Source organism: Canis aureus, chromosome 2, assembly GCF_053574225.1.
Source record: "Canis aureus isolate CA01 chromosome 2, VMU_Caureus_v.1.0, whole genome shotgun sequence".
In the NCBI taxonomy this organism is placed as follows: domain Eukaryota; kingdom Metazoa; phylum Chordata; class Mammalia; order Carnivora; family Canidae; genus Canis; species Canis aureus.
The window spans coordinates 39,149,972-39,166,441 of NC_135612.1; the positions used below are offsets into that span (position 1 = coordinate 39,149,972).

A 16,470-nucleotide genomic window follows, 5' to 3' on the forward strand; every position below is an offset into this window, starting at 1 on the left:
CAGACATAGGTATAATCAGGCTTCATCAGAGCTCTTTCAGAGACAGAGAGAGAGAGGCAGAGACACAGGCAGAGAGAGAAGCAGGCTCCCTATAGGGAGCCCGATGCAGGACTCGATCCCAGGACCCCAGGATCATGACCTGAGCCAAAGGCAGACGCTCAACCACTGAGCCACCCAGGTGCCCCGCAGCCCTGCTTTGTTGGGAAGGTTGCTTTGGGACCTGATGCCTCTTTGTTTTCTCATCCAACAAAGGAATTGGGAGGGTTAAGGAGGGAGTTTAATGGGCAGAGAGTTTGGTTTTGCCAGAGTAAAGAGTTCTGGGGATGGCTAGTCTCACAGTCATGTGAATATGCTTAATGTCACTGAGCTGTACAGTGAAGAATGGTCTAGATGGCAAATTTTATGTTATGTTTATTTTACCACATCTCGAAAAACAGAAGGAACACAGCACCATATTCTTGAATGTTATTAAAAGCATGGGGCCAGTCTCAGGGACACTTAACACATGTAGGTTCTACCTACAATTATTCTTCACACCCCTGAGTTTCTGCCTTTCCATCATCCTGGGACTTGGTTTCCCTCTCTGCTCTCTCCTGTTACTCTGCTTCACATGTCATTGTGACTATGTCTCTGTCTTTCTTCCAGTCTGCTCCAGGTGGGAAACTGTTCTCTATGATGGTTTTATCAGGAGGGAGTGTGTGTGAGAGTGTGTGAGTGTATATGTGTCTCTGTGTGTATGTATATATGCGTCTTGTGTGTGTGTTTATGTGAATGAGTCCCTGTAAGTGTGTGTGTGTATGAGTCTGAGTATGTGTGTGTGTGAGCGTGTATGAGTCTTTGTGTTAATGTTTGTGTCTGTGCATAAGTGTCTATAAGTGTATACATCTATATGTTTGAGAATGTGAGTCTGTGAATGTGAATCTCTTGTACATACAAGTCTCTGTGAGTGTGTGTGTTCAAGTAAATGAGACTAAGTATGTGTAAGTGTGTATGAGTCTGATTATGTGTCTGTATGTGAGTGTGAGTCTCTGTGTGTATGTATGTGTGTGTGCACACATTCATGAGTGTGAGTCTCTGAGTGTGTGTGTGTGTGTGTGTGTGTGTACCAGTGTGTGTAGGGGAAGCAGGCTTGATCCTTCTTCCAAATGCTGGACTGTTGAAAGTGAGCCTCGCCCGGGTACTGTCCCCAGATGGCCTTAACCCAGAGCACTGGGGCATCATAGAAAGCCTGGCTCACAGAAATGAGGGCAGTGTTTATCGTGCCGTGACAGCAGACAGAGCCCTTGGCTCAGAATGGAATCTGAAGAAAACTTTTAAAACTGAGCCCCTGCCCATAATCTGGTGGCTTCTCCAGTCTCCTGTGAGTTGCATTCCCCTTCCTTCCCACTAACAGTCCACACCCCATCATGACCACTAGGACTTACTAACAACGTTGTGACCGGAAAAGCAAGAAGGCTCTGGAGACCCACCTGTTCAAAGCCTATGTTGTTAATTGCATAATGCGCAAGACCAGCACTGTAGACTACCATATTATTTTTTTCAAATAACTTTTCTTTAAAAAGATGTTATTTATTGGGCAGCCCTGGTGGCTCAGCGGTTTAGCGCCGCCTTCAGCCCAGGGTGTGATCCTGGAGACCCGGGATCGAGTCCTGTGTCGGGCTTCCTGCATGGAGCCTGCTTCTCCCTCTGCCTGTTTCTCCTTCTGCCTGTGTCTCTGCCTCTCTCTCTCATGAATAAATAAAAATAAAAAATCTTAAAAAAAAAAGATTTTATTTATTTATTCATGAGAGACACACACACAGAGAGAGGCAGAGACACAGGCAGAGGGAGAAGCAGGCTCCATGGGAGCCACCGGGGCTGCCTTCAAATAACTTTTTTAACTTGAAGTATAGCATGAACAGAAAAGCATAGAAATCCTAAGTGTTTGTTGCCATGAATTTTCTCAAAGTGAACACATCCATGAAACTATCACCCCATGAAGAAATAAAGTGTCTCTAGAACCCAAGAATCCCCCTCGCCTTCTCTCCCAGCTACATCCCCTCTTAACCCCAAAGGAACAAGAATCTTATCACCAAATACTTTTTTTGCTAATTTTCGGATTGATTGATTATTTATTTATTTATTTATTTATTTATTTATTTTTCCGGCATAGATGAACTATCTACTGATGATTAAAACCCTTTCCAGTCCTGCCTGGCTGCCCGCGTGTCTGTGCAGCGCCCCGCCCCCAGACCCCTCCCGGCGAGCCCGGGCCAGCACAGGACCCCGAGCTTCCGAGAAGGCTTTATTATTGGGGGTGGGGGGGTGGGGGGGAGAGGGAGGTCAGTGTTTCTTGGCAGCCCCTTTCCGCATGGCGCCAGCACGTTGCTCAGCTCCTCTGTCTTCCTGTTGGCGCGGATGTGCGTCCGACCCGCTTCTTGATGAGCTGGAGGGCGCGCGTGCCCTCGGCCACCTGGAGCAGCTCCGGGGCCCCCGCTCGCGCACCTCCCGGATCCTGTCCCGCACCAACTTGGTGCGCTTGGCGAGGCGCCCGCGGCAGCTGGGCCTCGGCTTGCTGACGCTCTCCATCACCTTGTAGGCTCGTTGAGGCCCAGGGCCATGGGGTAGCGCAGGGCCATGGCTGCAGACGGCTGCTGCTGCCCGATGCTCCGGCGGCGGAAGGGCTAATTTTTGGATTTTTTTAAATGAATGAATCTATATAGCATGTACTCTTTTGTTGTAGCTTCTTTTACTCAATGAGAATCATTCATGGTGTTGCACTGGTTTTCAGTCAGGTAGTTGTGTATTGTGTAAATATACTAGAATTTACCCATTCTACTTTTGATGGAAGTTTGGATCTTCTCCAGTTTTTGGTCATTATTGCTGCTGTGAACGTTCTTATATGTGCACACACGATCACATTTCTATTGACATACTTAGGGATGGAATGGGTGGATCGTAGGGGACAGGTATGTTTATGTTTTAGTGAACACTACCAACCAGTTTTCTGAAGTGGTTATAACAAATTCCACCCCCACCTATAAGTGTAAGAGTTTTAGTTGTTCTGTATCCCAACAGGTTGCCAGTCATTTTGATTTGGGTGGATACAGAGTGGGATCCTGTGGTTCTGATTTGCATTTCACTGAAAACTGATCAGTGAGTTTCAGCCTTTTTGGGGCCCCTGGATGACTCAGTGGTTGAGCGGCCTTTGGCTCAGGAGGTGATCTCAGGGTCCTGGGATGGAGTCCCCCATCAGGCTCCCCTGAAGGAGCCTGCTTCTCTCTCTGCCTATGTCTGCCTCTCTCTCTCTCTCTCTCTCTGTTTCTCATGAATAAATAAGTAAAATCTTAAAAAAATAAAAATTAAATTAAAAAAGTATTTTCACTGCCCTTTTGGGTATCTTCTCTTGTGAAGTTCTTGTGTGAGTCTTTTGATCATTTTTCTGTTGGGCTTTCTTTCTCTTTGTGTGCTTTGTAGGATTTCTCTACACGTTCGGTACCTGATCACTTTGTTGGATGCCAGCATTCCACAAATTTTCTTATTCTTCCTTTCTCACTTTCAGTGGTATCTTTTGGTGAAGCAAAGCCTAGTTTATTAATCTTTCCCTTTAAGATAATTGCTTCTTGTGCCCTGTTTAGGAAATTTATAATACCCAATAATATGAGAACATTCTCCTCCTCCTCCTTCTAGAAGCTTTATTGTTTGAACTTTCACTTTTAGATCTATAATCCACTTGGAGTTGATTTGTTTATATGGCATGAGGTAGATTTCAAGATTCATTTTTCTTCCAGTGGGAATTTAGTTGAATCAGCACCATTTATTAGCCCCAGTGCTCTCTGTAATAAAGGTCTGATTCTATTTTTTGATGTTTGACTGCTGGCAGCTTTCAGACTCCACCTCCTGCTTTTCTTTCTGCCCTGTATCTGGAAAAGCTGTTAAGAAAGCCTGCATGTAGGATGCCTGGGTGGCTCAGTGTTTGAGCATCTGGCTTTGGCTCAGGGTAAGATCCTGGAGTCCTAGGATTGAGTCTCCTATTGGGCTCCCTGTGGGGAGACTGCTTCTCCCTTTACCTATGTCTCTGCCTCTCTCTGTATCCCTCATGAATAAATAAATAAAAATCTTTAAAAAAAAGAAAGCTCGCTTATAACCTAGAGAGGTGGTGGTGGTAAAGTTTAGACCTCATAAGCCCCAGCCACTGCTTGCACACTCCTCTGTGGCCCCACCCCCTAACCACCACGGCCTGGGTTTTGTGCCTGCCATGTTCCCCCAGAAAGACCAATATGTGAGTAGTTAATTTCTTCATACCCTTTTGATAATTGGTGTTACCAGTCTCAACATTCAAACCAGTTTTGTGTGGGGAGGTAGATAACCACCCTCTGTGACATGATCACAACACACTACAACATTAAAAGTACTGTACATGTATGAGTCTCTTCAGTTCTGCAGGTCTGCTATTCTTGATCCAGTACCACCAATATCACAATATCTTAATTACTGTGATTTTATAATAAGCATTTACTTCTGCTAGTTTTAAGTCCTTTCATTTTATTCTTTAAGATTATCTTGCTGTGTTTGGCCCTTTGCATTTCTGTATAAAATTTAGAATCATTCTCTCAATTTCTGTATAGAAATTTGCTTATAAAATCCTACTGAGATTTTGATGAGAGTCCTGTGAATTATAGATCCATTGAAAGGGAGCTGATATCTTTATAATACTGTCTTCCAATCCACGAACATGTAACTTCTTTCTTTTTGGGTTTAATTTTCTCGATACATTTTGTAGTTGTATATATAACATTTTCTATTAGATTTTTATTTTAAAGTATTTTCTTTGAAGATTTTATTTATTTGAGAGAGAGAGTAAGAGAGTGAGAGAGAGCACCAGCAGGGGGAAGGGCAGAGGGAGAAGCAGACTCCTTGCTGAGCAGGGAGCCATACTCTGGGCTCAGTTCCAGTACCCTGGGATCATGATCTGAGCTGAAGGCAGATGCTTAACTGACTGAACCACCCAGGAGCCCCTGTATTAGATTTCTTCCAAGGTATTTGGGAATTGTTTTGTTTGCTGTTGTTATTGTTGCTGTGTGCTTTTTAAAATTCTGTATTATAGTTACTTTTATCTGGTATTTATAAATGTGACTGTTTCTTGTTTCCCTTGTGTTTAGCTACTTTGTTAAATTATTTTATTAGTTGTAATATTTTTTTTTGTTTTTTTGTTTTTGTTTTTTCCTTTTTGCACTGATGGCAAGCCCCAGTTCAATGAGTCCCCTCTTGAGGAAAAAAAAAGGTTTCAGTATTTCACTTTGAATTAAGCTGGTCGCTCTCAGTTTTTTTTTTTTTTTGAATAGTATTTATAAGAATAAGAAAGTTCCCTTTTATTTTAGTTTACTACAGATTTGTCATGAATGGAGGTTGAATTTTATCAAATACTTTTTGTGTACCTAATAAAATAATCATTGAATATTTTCCCTTTAATTAATGTGGTGAATTATATGATTGAGTTTGAATATTAAACCAACCTTGCATTTCTGGACTAAATCCAACTGATTTCTGATATGATATGATTTTTGTGTAACTCCTTTTGATTTAATAATTTTTAAATTTTTTTTGCAACTGTGTTTAACAATGATTTGCCTGTAATATTTTCATATAATGTCAAGGTCAGGTTTTGGAATCAAGGCAGCGATGACTTTATAAAACGTATGGGGCTGTGTTTCTTCTTTTTATGTTCCCTGGAAGATTTGGAGCAATGTTGCTATTTCTTTCCTCCTTCTTTCTCTTTTTTTCTTTTCTTTCTTTCTTTCTTTCTTTCTATTTCTTTTTGGAAGATTTCAATTGGGAAGCCACTGGGTTTGGAAATTATTTCAGAAGTTTAATTACAGATTCAATTTCTTTGGTGGATACAGGACCATTTGAATTTTTTGTTTCTTCAGTTGTCAGTTTTGCTAAGTTGTGTTTTGGGCAGCTGTGTATTTCATAAAAATTGTCACAATTATTTGTATTATTTATGTCCATCATTATATTTTACAAGTGATATCTTCCTTTTCATTTCCAATATTATGATTTGTACATGCTCCCTCTTCTACCTCCTACTTCTACTTTTATCAGTCTTGCTAGGTTTTTATAAATTGAAGATTCCCATGTGGTGCATGGGTGGTTCAGTTGGTTGAACATCCAACTCTTGGTCTCAGTTCAGGCTTTGATCTCAGGGTCATGATATCAAACCCCATGTCAGGCTCAACTCTCAGTGAGGAGACTTCTTGAGATTCTCTCTCTCTCCCTCATCCTCTGTCCCTCTCCCCACTCAGGCTTGCTCGTAAATAAATAAATAAATAAATAAATAAATAAATAAATAAAACAAATACACAAATAAGTAAATGGGTATCTAAATTATTTATTTTTGTAGCCTTTTTCATTTTCTAATAAAGCAATTTAAAGTTATACATTTCCCTGTAAGCCTGCTTTAGCTGTAATCTACTTTTAATTATTACGATTAAAAGCACATAGCCTAGAATTTGTCATTTTTAAGTGTATAGTTCAGTAGTGTTAACAATGTTCACATTGTTGTGAAACATCCCCAGGGCTTTTTATATTCCCTCAAATCTGAAATTCTGTACCCATTAAACAGTAACTTCTCTTTTCCCCATTCCCCCAGCTCCTGGCAACTCCCCTTCTAATTTCTCTCTATATAAATTTGACTATTCCTAGATGCCCCATATAAGTGAAATCATACAGTATTTGTCTTTGTGACTGGCTTGTTTTAGCTTAGCATAACGTCTTCACGTTTCATTTATGCTGTAGCATATGTCAGAATTTCCTTCCACTTTAACACTGAATAATATTCCACTGTATCTATTTGCCACATTTTCTTTATCCACTCATCCATTGATGGACATTTGGGCTGCCTCCACCTTTTGGCTCTTGTGAATAGTGCAGCTGTGAATATGAGTATGTAACACTATTTTTTAATAGGTTGTATTTTTTAAAAAGATTTTATTTACTTATTCATGAGAGACAGAGAGAGAGAGAGGCAGAGATATAGGCAGAGGGAGAAGCAGGTTTCCTGTGGGAAGCCTGATGTGGGACTTGATCCCAGCACATCACGCCCTGAGCTGAAGACAGACGCTCAACCACTGAGCCACTGAGGGATCCCTGTTCAAATGTTTTTAATTTTTATAATGATTTTCTTCTTTGATATGTGAGTTCTTTCAAAGTGGTTGGTTTCCAAGTACCTGCATGTTTTCTAGTCACATTTTTATTGTTTATCTCTTGTTTAATTATAGTAGTCAGAAACACATTATTTATCTCTTGTTTAATTATAGTAGTCAGAAACACATTATTTATCTCTTGTTTAATTGTTGTAGTCAGAAACACATCCTTTGTGATTTTTAACATTTAAAAATTTATTGGAGTCATTTTTAGATTTGCTCACTATACGATTAATTTTGTAAAACTTTCCATGTGCACTCATATGTAGTTTCTTGGTGCAGTAATTTACATATATCAACAAGGAAAATTTTGGTAATTATGGTGTTCATATCTATTTCCATTCTGACTCTATTCTGCTTGTTATCATTTACTGAGAGAAGTGTGTTAAAGTGTCCCACTGTGATTTTAGATTTGTTCTTTTTATAGTTCTGTCAACTTTCCCCTTTATGCATTTTGAGAGCATATGACATTTATATGTATAAATTTGAAATTTAGAATTTATTCCTAGTGGTTTCCCTGTGTTTTATTATGAATTACTTCTTTTTTCCCCTTAGAAATGCCTCTTTTCCTAAAGTCTACTTTATCTATCACTATAGCTACACCAACTTTCTTTAGACGATTTTTTTTTTTTTTTTACTTTGGAGCAGTTTTAGATTTATAGAGAAGTTGAATAGATAGTAGAGCAGAGTTCATGTATTCTACATCCACTGTTCCCTATTATTAACATCCTACATTAGAATGGTACATTGCAAGTAATAAACCAGTATTAATACATTGTTATTAACTACAGTCTGTCCTTCATTCAAGTTTTCTTAGTTTTTACCTAATGTCCTTTTTCCCCCCTTTCTCTCTCCCCCTCTCTCTCCCTCTCTCTCCCTCTCTCTCTCTTGGTTCCAGCTATTCTATTTAGGATACCACATTGAATTTAATCTTTATGTCTCTTTAGGCACTTTTAGATTGGGATAGCTTCTTAGACTTTTCTTGTTTCTGATGACCTTGACAACATTAAGGAGTACTAGTGAGGTATTTTATAGAATATATTGCAGTTTAGGTGTGTCTGATACTTTTCTAATGGTTATAAAAGAGTTGTGGGCTCTTGATCCAAAGCCTGCCTAAGGAAAAATACCATTCTCATCATATCAAATCAAGGATACGTAACGTATCACTGTTGATATTAACCTTGATCACTTGGAAGTTATGTTTCATCTCCATGAGGGGACAGGAGCCAACCAATTATATGGAATTCTTGTACACAGATTTGTCTTCTCTCTCTTATCTATTGATATACTCATTCATATAATTTTATGTCTGTATGGACTTCTGGATATTTATTTTATACTTAGGGTTGTAAGCCAAATACTATGTTACTTATTTTCTTGTTCACATTCTTCCACCTTTCACTCTTTCCTATCCATATCCAAATATCAGACTCATTTTTCTTTTCCCTCTTCCTTCCAGGAGTTGGTTTCTCAGGTTCTCACTGCTTTAGTAGCCCTAAACTACGATTTCTGGTATCCCCAACCTCGTAAGACTGCCAAAAGTTCTGTTTAGTACTGTCCCGTCTTAACTACCACTTTCTGCTTGTTTTTTAAGCCTCTTGGCTCCTACCAGTTATGAATCCACAAAAGCCCTGGAGAGAAAAGCTGCACAAAATGCTGAGCTTATTTCAGTTATATTTTCTTACTTGTCATGGGGCTCATTTAATTAAGCAGTTGACTCTTGATCTCAGCTCAGGGCTTGATCTCTCAGGACTGTGAGTTCAAGCCGCACATTGGATTCCACACTGGTCATGGATCCTATTTAAAAAAAAAAATTTTTTTTTCTTTTCTTGCTTGTCAGGATTTTAGCCCCTCGAGTCCTAGTTGCATTGGCAGCTCTCTAATGTTTCCATAGAGATTCTTAAAAATGCCATTAAGAGTTTTTGGTTGTTCTTGGTGAGAGCATTAGTCTGGCACAAACTGGTACATCATAGCCAGAATTAGGACTTATCAAGCATAATGTTGTTTGTTTTCTCCACTATGTCATGGTTAATGGTGCCTCATAAAATTTGAAGACTTGGGGCTTTGCTTCCAGTCATCAGATATCCTAAGTAATACAGATTTTAGACATCATATAAGAAAACAGATCATTCTTTACACATCCTTTATTTATACTCTTAGTCACAAGGGCTATAAAGAATTGTCTACTGACTTCTCTTCGAGGTAAGGAAAAAAATAATGATCTTGGAAGAAGATAACCTTCATCATAAACACTTTTGATGGAAGGAACAGATGGGGAGTGCTACATGAACTGGGCTTTTCAGTCTTGGAGACCTAGAAATAGTGCAATTACTGATACAAATTTTTGGTTAGACCTTAAAGATATTAAGCTTCTCTATATGGTTAAGAATGGTTTTGTGAAAGGACATCACTTTAGGGATCGAGTTGGTGACTCACGTTAGGGTATCTGGCAGTGAAAGCATACCTTTACCTAGATGGAGCACAACATGTAGGATCTTCCATGTGAGCTCTTGCTAAACCTTGTCTCTGCTATCCCTGCACTTGGGCTGGATATCTTCCCACCCTAGTTTTTGTGTATTCTGTGGTTCTGAAGAGCAGCTGTCTTCTGTATTATTACTCATGATGGAACATGAGTTGTTGTTACAACACCCAAGTTGTTGTAAAAGTCCTCACAGATCGAGTTATCCACGAATTGATGCCATTTTAGTATGATCATTTAATCAGGCACTAATCGATCTCATTTTGTCACATCCAATTTAATGTATTTCAGTTTGACCCACAAAACTGTTGGGCGGGACCTGTCATGTATCTTGTTAAAATCCAGGTGCATTCTCTTTTCAGAGTCTCCTTTGTGTACCTCTCTACATATCCTATCAGAGAGAGAAATGGGAGTCATTTTCACAGGCAAGTGGTTAGCTGTCACAATGGCTATTTTTCTTAAAGGTGATGGTGTTGGTTTTTCTTAAACCAGCCCTTTCAAAAGTACAGTTTAGAACTTCTCTGTCCAGTATGGCAGCCACTAGCCACATGTGGCTATTCATATTTAATTTAAATTAATTAAAATTAAGCAAGTTAAAACATTAGTTTCTCGTTGAACTAGCCACCTTTCAAATGCTCAAACCCTACTGCATTGGGCAATGCACCAATAAAACACTTGTATCATTGCAAAAATTTTTATTGAACAGTCATTCTAAAATCTTGATTCTAGAATCAGTTAAGCTCACCAGTCTGCAGATTGCCCTTTCATCGTTTACAGACATCTACATGGTGCTTTCCTATAGACAGTCTCTCTCACCTGTCTCTTTCCTACATTTTCTCCCAAATCACTATCAAAAGTGACTCTGCTCCTCTGTTGCTGAGAACAGTTTATAAGAAGGGTCTTGGATAGCTGTGGACTACCTTTTTAGCTTTGAAGGAAGTTGCATAAAAAAAATGAAACTGAGTCACATCTGGTATTTGAGGATTTGTGCCTGAAAAAGAGCAGTCTCTTGCTGGTGTTTATGTGACTGTCATTCCTATTAAGATCTACATGTTGCTTGTCCAGAATGCCTGTTTTTAAACAAAGAGAGAGGAAAGGCATGCTCTTGGAGAATCAGCCAAGTCGTCTTGGTCCTTAAGTAGATGTCATTGAGGGTAGTTACAGTGAGTGAGGACCCTGTAAAATGAGTGTCTGGGGTCCCTCATTTATGTCTCTTACAGCATCTTCAGTGGAAGAAATTTTCCTGTTTTAAAAGACAAAAATGTCCCCAGCTAGTCCTGGGGTGATGACCTCAGCTGCTAGTGGGTAGCACCTCTCCTGTCCAGTTCATGGCTGCCATACCAGGATCTGCACTCACCAGTCTAGTTTGCTGGTGGATGGTAAGGAGAGAGGGGTGGATAGAAATATTTTAGGACCTAGATTCTGGACAGCGCTGTTAGTGGTAGAGCTTATTATCATATCAGGAAGAAGAAAAAGAACTTTTTTAGTTGAGAGAATATATATATTTTTAAAGGAGTCATCAGGCAAGCTCAGGAAGATCCATCCACTATTTGGAATACTTGCTTGCTCGGCATGTTTGCACCCAAGTAGCAGATCGTGAGTCAAGGATGTGAGGGGACAAGGGTGTAGGAAGAACTGGAAGGACGAGCTCTGGGCTGGGAGGCAGAGACACCATGGTGTGACCTTAGGCAGGTCGTTGCAGTGGAGAGACTCAGTCTCCTTCCCTGCCCCTTCCACCTTCACAGACTTATTATGATGACCAGAAGCATTTATGTGTCACGAGCTGTGTTAGACATTTTGCACGTATCTCTGATCCTCAGAGTACAGAGTCAGCTTGTATTAGCCTTCATTCTAGATGAGGCATCCAGAGCCTGAAGAGTATGACTGTCAGCATGGATGCTTAGTAAACATTCAGGCCTATTCTTTTTCATGGGGAGATCCCTTGGTTCTTAAGGGATCCAGACTTCTCCATAGGATCTTAGACAGGAAGGTCTCTTAGCCTGTAGCACCTCCTAGTGATGTGGGGATGGCAATACCAGCTTCTAACCTGAAGGCCCTGTGTGAGAATGTGCTGCCAGGGGCAGTGTGCCCTGCAAAGCACCGGTTGGATTATTATGATCGATGATTAAAGAAAAGTGTCAGTGGAAAATCAGGAACCACTGAAATGCATTTTAGAAGGCAGTGATCCTATGGTCACACTATAGCTCAGGTGATAGGCTTGGTGAGCAGAGAGGAGCAGCTCTTCTCTCTGTCCGTGGGGTGCCCATCCCTGATGTGTGGTTGGATTTCAGGGTCTTTTCTTACTCTCTGAGATTCTCTTTCCTCCCTTTCCTCTTTGCCTGTTTCTCCTTGGTCTCTGCCTCAGTTTCTCTTTCCCTGCATTCCATCTCCTGTTCTTTCTCCCTTCTCCTTCACCCTTCAGACTTTAAACAGCTTCCTTCTTCCAGATCATGCTTATTAAATAAAGCCGGCGATCATTATGCTTAGGTTTCTTTCCAAGAAAACCAGTAAAAAGGATTATAAATTCTGAGTACAAGTAGACAATAATGATGCAAGACATACATCACTTTTGAGGAAGGAGGGTTGGGTCCTGGGGCAAATGGTTTCAGTGGTGAGTTTGCACAGCACAGTGCCTTGCCTGCATACAAATGAGAAACTTTGGAGTTTGATGTTCTGGCTCCCTGAGCTGGTGCATCTTGGTGGCCATGCTGGAAAGAGAATCAGAACTCAGAGAAGATTCACCTAGCACTCTGGCTCTGAGAAATTTCCTTTTATTTTCTCGTTGATGCTTTCCTTCTCTTTTCTCTCTTTCCAGAATTCCCATTTAGCTGATGTTGGACCTCCTAATTTCATCCTATACATCTTTCTTGTCTTTTATAGTTTTCTATCTCCTTTCTGTTCTGCTTTTGGGGATATTCCTGAGTTTATCTTTAAATTCCTATAATGAGGTTTTTTATACTTTCTACTACTATTAATTTCTAAGAGCTCATTCTGTTCTGTCATCATTTCTTTTTTGGAGCACTCTGCTTTTTGTTTGGGGAGCAGTATCTTCTTCCATTTGTTGATGGCACTACTATTTTGTTGGTTTTTTTTTTTCTTTTTTCTTTAGAGAAAAGTGGGGAGGAGAGGCAGAGGGAGAGAAGAATCTCAAGCAGACTCCCTGCTGAGCATGGAGCCTGAAGCGAGGCTCAATCTTATGACCCTGAGATCATGACCTGAGCTGAAATCAAGATATGGATGCTCCAACCGACTGTGCTACCCACGTACTCCTATTTATGTATTTTTGGCAGTTTCTCCTGTTTCTTGCCTTATCAGTTTCATTTGGTTTCCTTGTACTCACTAATCTGGATTTTTCTTTTCTGTATGAGGCCTTCCTCCCAAATCTGTGATCCTTGATTGTTCATTCACATTGAGGAGTAAAGCCCCAAAAGTGGATTGGAATTTCTGTTTGCAGTTGTGGCTACACACTCATGACCCAGGGAGCATTAAAAAGTGCCAATCCTGGGTGTCTGTCCCAGGCCAATTGGATCAAGATTTCTTAGAGTGGGGTCTGGGTGTTGATAGATTGATAGATAGAGATATACAGATGGAGACATAGATTTTAATTCACCAGTGATTACAATGTTCAACCAGAGCTGAGAACCACTACTTAGCTGGGTACCATTTGGGGTGACAGTGCTCATTCTTTTGAGAGTTTGCATACTTACTGTGTGTTGAAACTGCTCTAGAGCTTTTCAATTCACCCAGATGCCTAGGAGACTCTGATAGCCTCCATCTGATTTTCCATCTTTCTGCACCTTTGGCAGATTGCAGAGTGGGACTGTTTAGTGCTTTAAGTTTTAGCAACCTATGGACAGGAAGGATAAGCTCACATCTCAGGGGGGCCAGGCAGTCCATCTGCCAAAGGCATCTGTACAGCTGCAATAGGAAATATGGGAAGAAGCAGGTCAGTCCAGCTGTGAAGAGGGGGATCCAGGAGGGATGATCTGAAGCAGACGTAGCCAGTGAGCAGCCTCTGGCTGGGAAATGAACTGGGATCTGTGAGGGAATCTTTGACTGAGGCCGGAGAGTTTGGCCTTTGGGCTCTGGTAAAGCCAATCCTCCCTTTCCTTACCACTGGGAGAAGAGTGGAGGCTGAGAATGGCAGGATATGGTGTATCAATGCCAATATATCTACACCAATAGTAAAAAGAAGCCATGGTTTGAGAGTGGAGAGACAGTGGGAAAGACTGGACAGCACAGGAATGGTGAGACAAGTGTCCAGGGTTTGGGCCACCATCCTTCGCTGCTATGTGACCTTGTCTCAGCCACAGCTTCTCTTGGAGCCTTGGCTTCTTCAACTGGAAAAGGAGGATCATGACATCCCTGCCTAGCAAGAGAGTAAATGGGCTGGTGCATGTTGGGGACTAGGGCTGTGAAGGCAGGAGCACAAGAGGCCAGTTTGGTGTTTTTTGGTATTGTAGTGTTTATGGTATAACCTTCTCCCATGTAGTAGAGATCAAGTTTGCTCTTGAACTTGCAGACTGGATAAAGCATGACGATAGAGGGGAGAGGGAATAAGCAGAAGACCAGGGTACTATCCAGGCTGCCCTCTTACTCACAGTGAATTGGGCAGAAGGGTGCCAGGCTCTTGGCAGGAGGGCCCCAGGTTATCCCCCACCTTATCCTTATCTCTCCTTTTACTCATCCTATTCCCCTGGGGGTGGGGGCTGTGTCTAACAGTGTCAGTTCTCTAAGGAGGAAGCTGGCCTTCTGCACTCCCCTATGGCTCAGGACAGTTTATTTTTGGTTAAGGATATTATAGAAAGGCCAAAATTGTTTATATTTTCTTTGTAAAACATTTGAAGATCTGCACAACACAGATGTACATTCTCTAACAAAATTGAGATGTCACAGATAAAGCCTGGCGCTCCATTGATCACCAACTGTAGTGTTCTTCCTCTCCCTGGAGAGAACTACTCCTAAGGGTTTACAGTGTTTCCCTCTGGATCTGTTACTGCACTCTAACATAAGCATATGTGCATTTGTGTAAGTATGTGGCTGTATTTTGTTTTTACGCAAATGGAGGGTATCTCAGAGTCTATGCATTGTTCTGCTACTTGAATGTCCAACTGCACGATATTTCAGAGAATTCACATACAGTACTGCCTAGTACTGCTGCTTTGTTTTAACTTTGTCGGCTTCCAGTGACTACGTGTACTGTGTAGTGTTGCATGAACACTCTTCTGTAAAGAATGTTTGGGTTGTTTTCTGATGTTTGCTGTACAAGCAGTAATGTTCATGGGCTCATGTTTCTCTAGAGTACATAGCAAGAAGTGGGATTGCAGGGTAATAGGTATGATTAGGTTTCTTTCCAAAGTGGCTACAGAGTCCTTTAGTCCCTACAGGACAATTAGCTCTTGATATTGTAATTTTGCTGATATCATGGGAGGAAGATTATGGTATTACTTTGTATTTCCCTGATGATTTATAAGGGTAAGAATATTTGTATTGTCTCTTGGGTCAATTTCTATTAGTTATTTTTACTCTTTGTCTCGCACTGGCTTGTCTTTTTCCTATTGATATGTAGGATAAGTTTTGGTATTGGTGTGAATGTTTGGGTCTCTTGTGTACAAGCAAATGTTGTAACTCCTCCTATATGTGAATCCTTTGTCTTATATACTCTTCACTGTTTTCTTCCAGTCTGTTAATTTTTCTTCCTTTTCTAGGTGTTTTTTTTTTATGCAGGTTTAAAATTTTGATATAGGAAATTTATTAGATTTATTTATTCATTCATTCATTCATTCATGAGAGACACACAGAGAGAGGCAGAGATGTAGACAGAGGGAGAAGCAGACTCCCTATGGGGAGCCTGATGCAGGGCTCGATCCCAGGACCCCAGGATGACGACTTGAGCCAAAGGCAGATGCTCAACCACTGAGCCACCCAGGTGCCCCAGGAAATTTATTAGTCTTAATGATTTTTCTTTGTCTTATTTAAGAAAGTCTTTCCTACATAGACTGCTATTTTTTTAAAAGATTTTATTTATTTATGATAGACATAGAGAGAGAGAGAGAGGCAGAGACACAGAGGCAGAGGGAGAGGCAGGCTCCATGCTGGGAGCCCGATGCGGGACTCGATCCCCCGGCTCCAGGATCACACCCCGGACCAAAGGCAGGCGCCAAACTGCTGAGCCACCCAAGGATCCCATAGACTGTCTACTGTTATAGAGTAATTTCCTTTATACTGAGATCATGAGTCCATCCAGAAGTTATTTTCAAAAGGGGTATGAGGCAGGGATATCTTTTTTTTTTTTTAAAGATTTATTTATTTATGATAGACATAGAGAGAGAGAGGCAGAGACACAGGAGGAGGGAGAAGCAGGCTCCATGCCAGGAGCCTGATGTGGGACTCGATCCCAGGACTCCAGGATCACGCCCTGGGCCAAAGGCAGGCGCCAAACCACTGAGCCACCCAGGGATCCCTGAGGCAGGGATATCTTTTTTCCTAAATGGGTTGTAATAATTACAGCCCATTTTCCCCCCAGTGATTTGAAATATTGCCTTCATTGCATATTATATTATCATAGATGTTGGGCTGTTCCAGATACTCACCACTCTATTGGTTCATTTGTATATTCCTATATCAACAACCAAAAAATCATTTTTATTTTTATATCTTTTGTTGTTCTACAGTGTTTCTGCAGTTGCTTCCTCTGTCACCTGGATTTTGTTATTGTTACTGAGATTCTACTGGAATTGAGATTTTATAAATTGATTTGGACCAAATAAAAGTATTTGTAATAGTATTATAATGATTATATATTAT

The 16,470-nt window shown here is 40.8% G+C and overlaps 1 protein-coding gene and 1 pseudogene across 2 annotated transcripts in view; one reads left to right on the forward strand and one right to left on the reverse strand.

Annotated features, from left to right (window-relative positions):
- The window catches only part of APBA2 (amyloid beta precursor protein binding family A member 2), a 239,136-nt gene that overhangs the window by 134,899 nt on the left and 87,767 nt on the right, over positions 1–16,470 (forward strand). The gene's annotated exons all lie outside the window — the stretch shown is intronic.
- On the reverse strand, positions 2,323–2,618 carry LOC144289845 (large ribosomal subunit protein eL36 pseudogene; annotated as a pseudogene).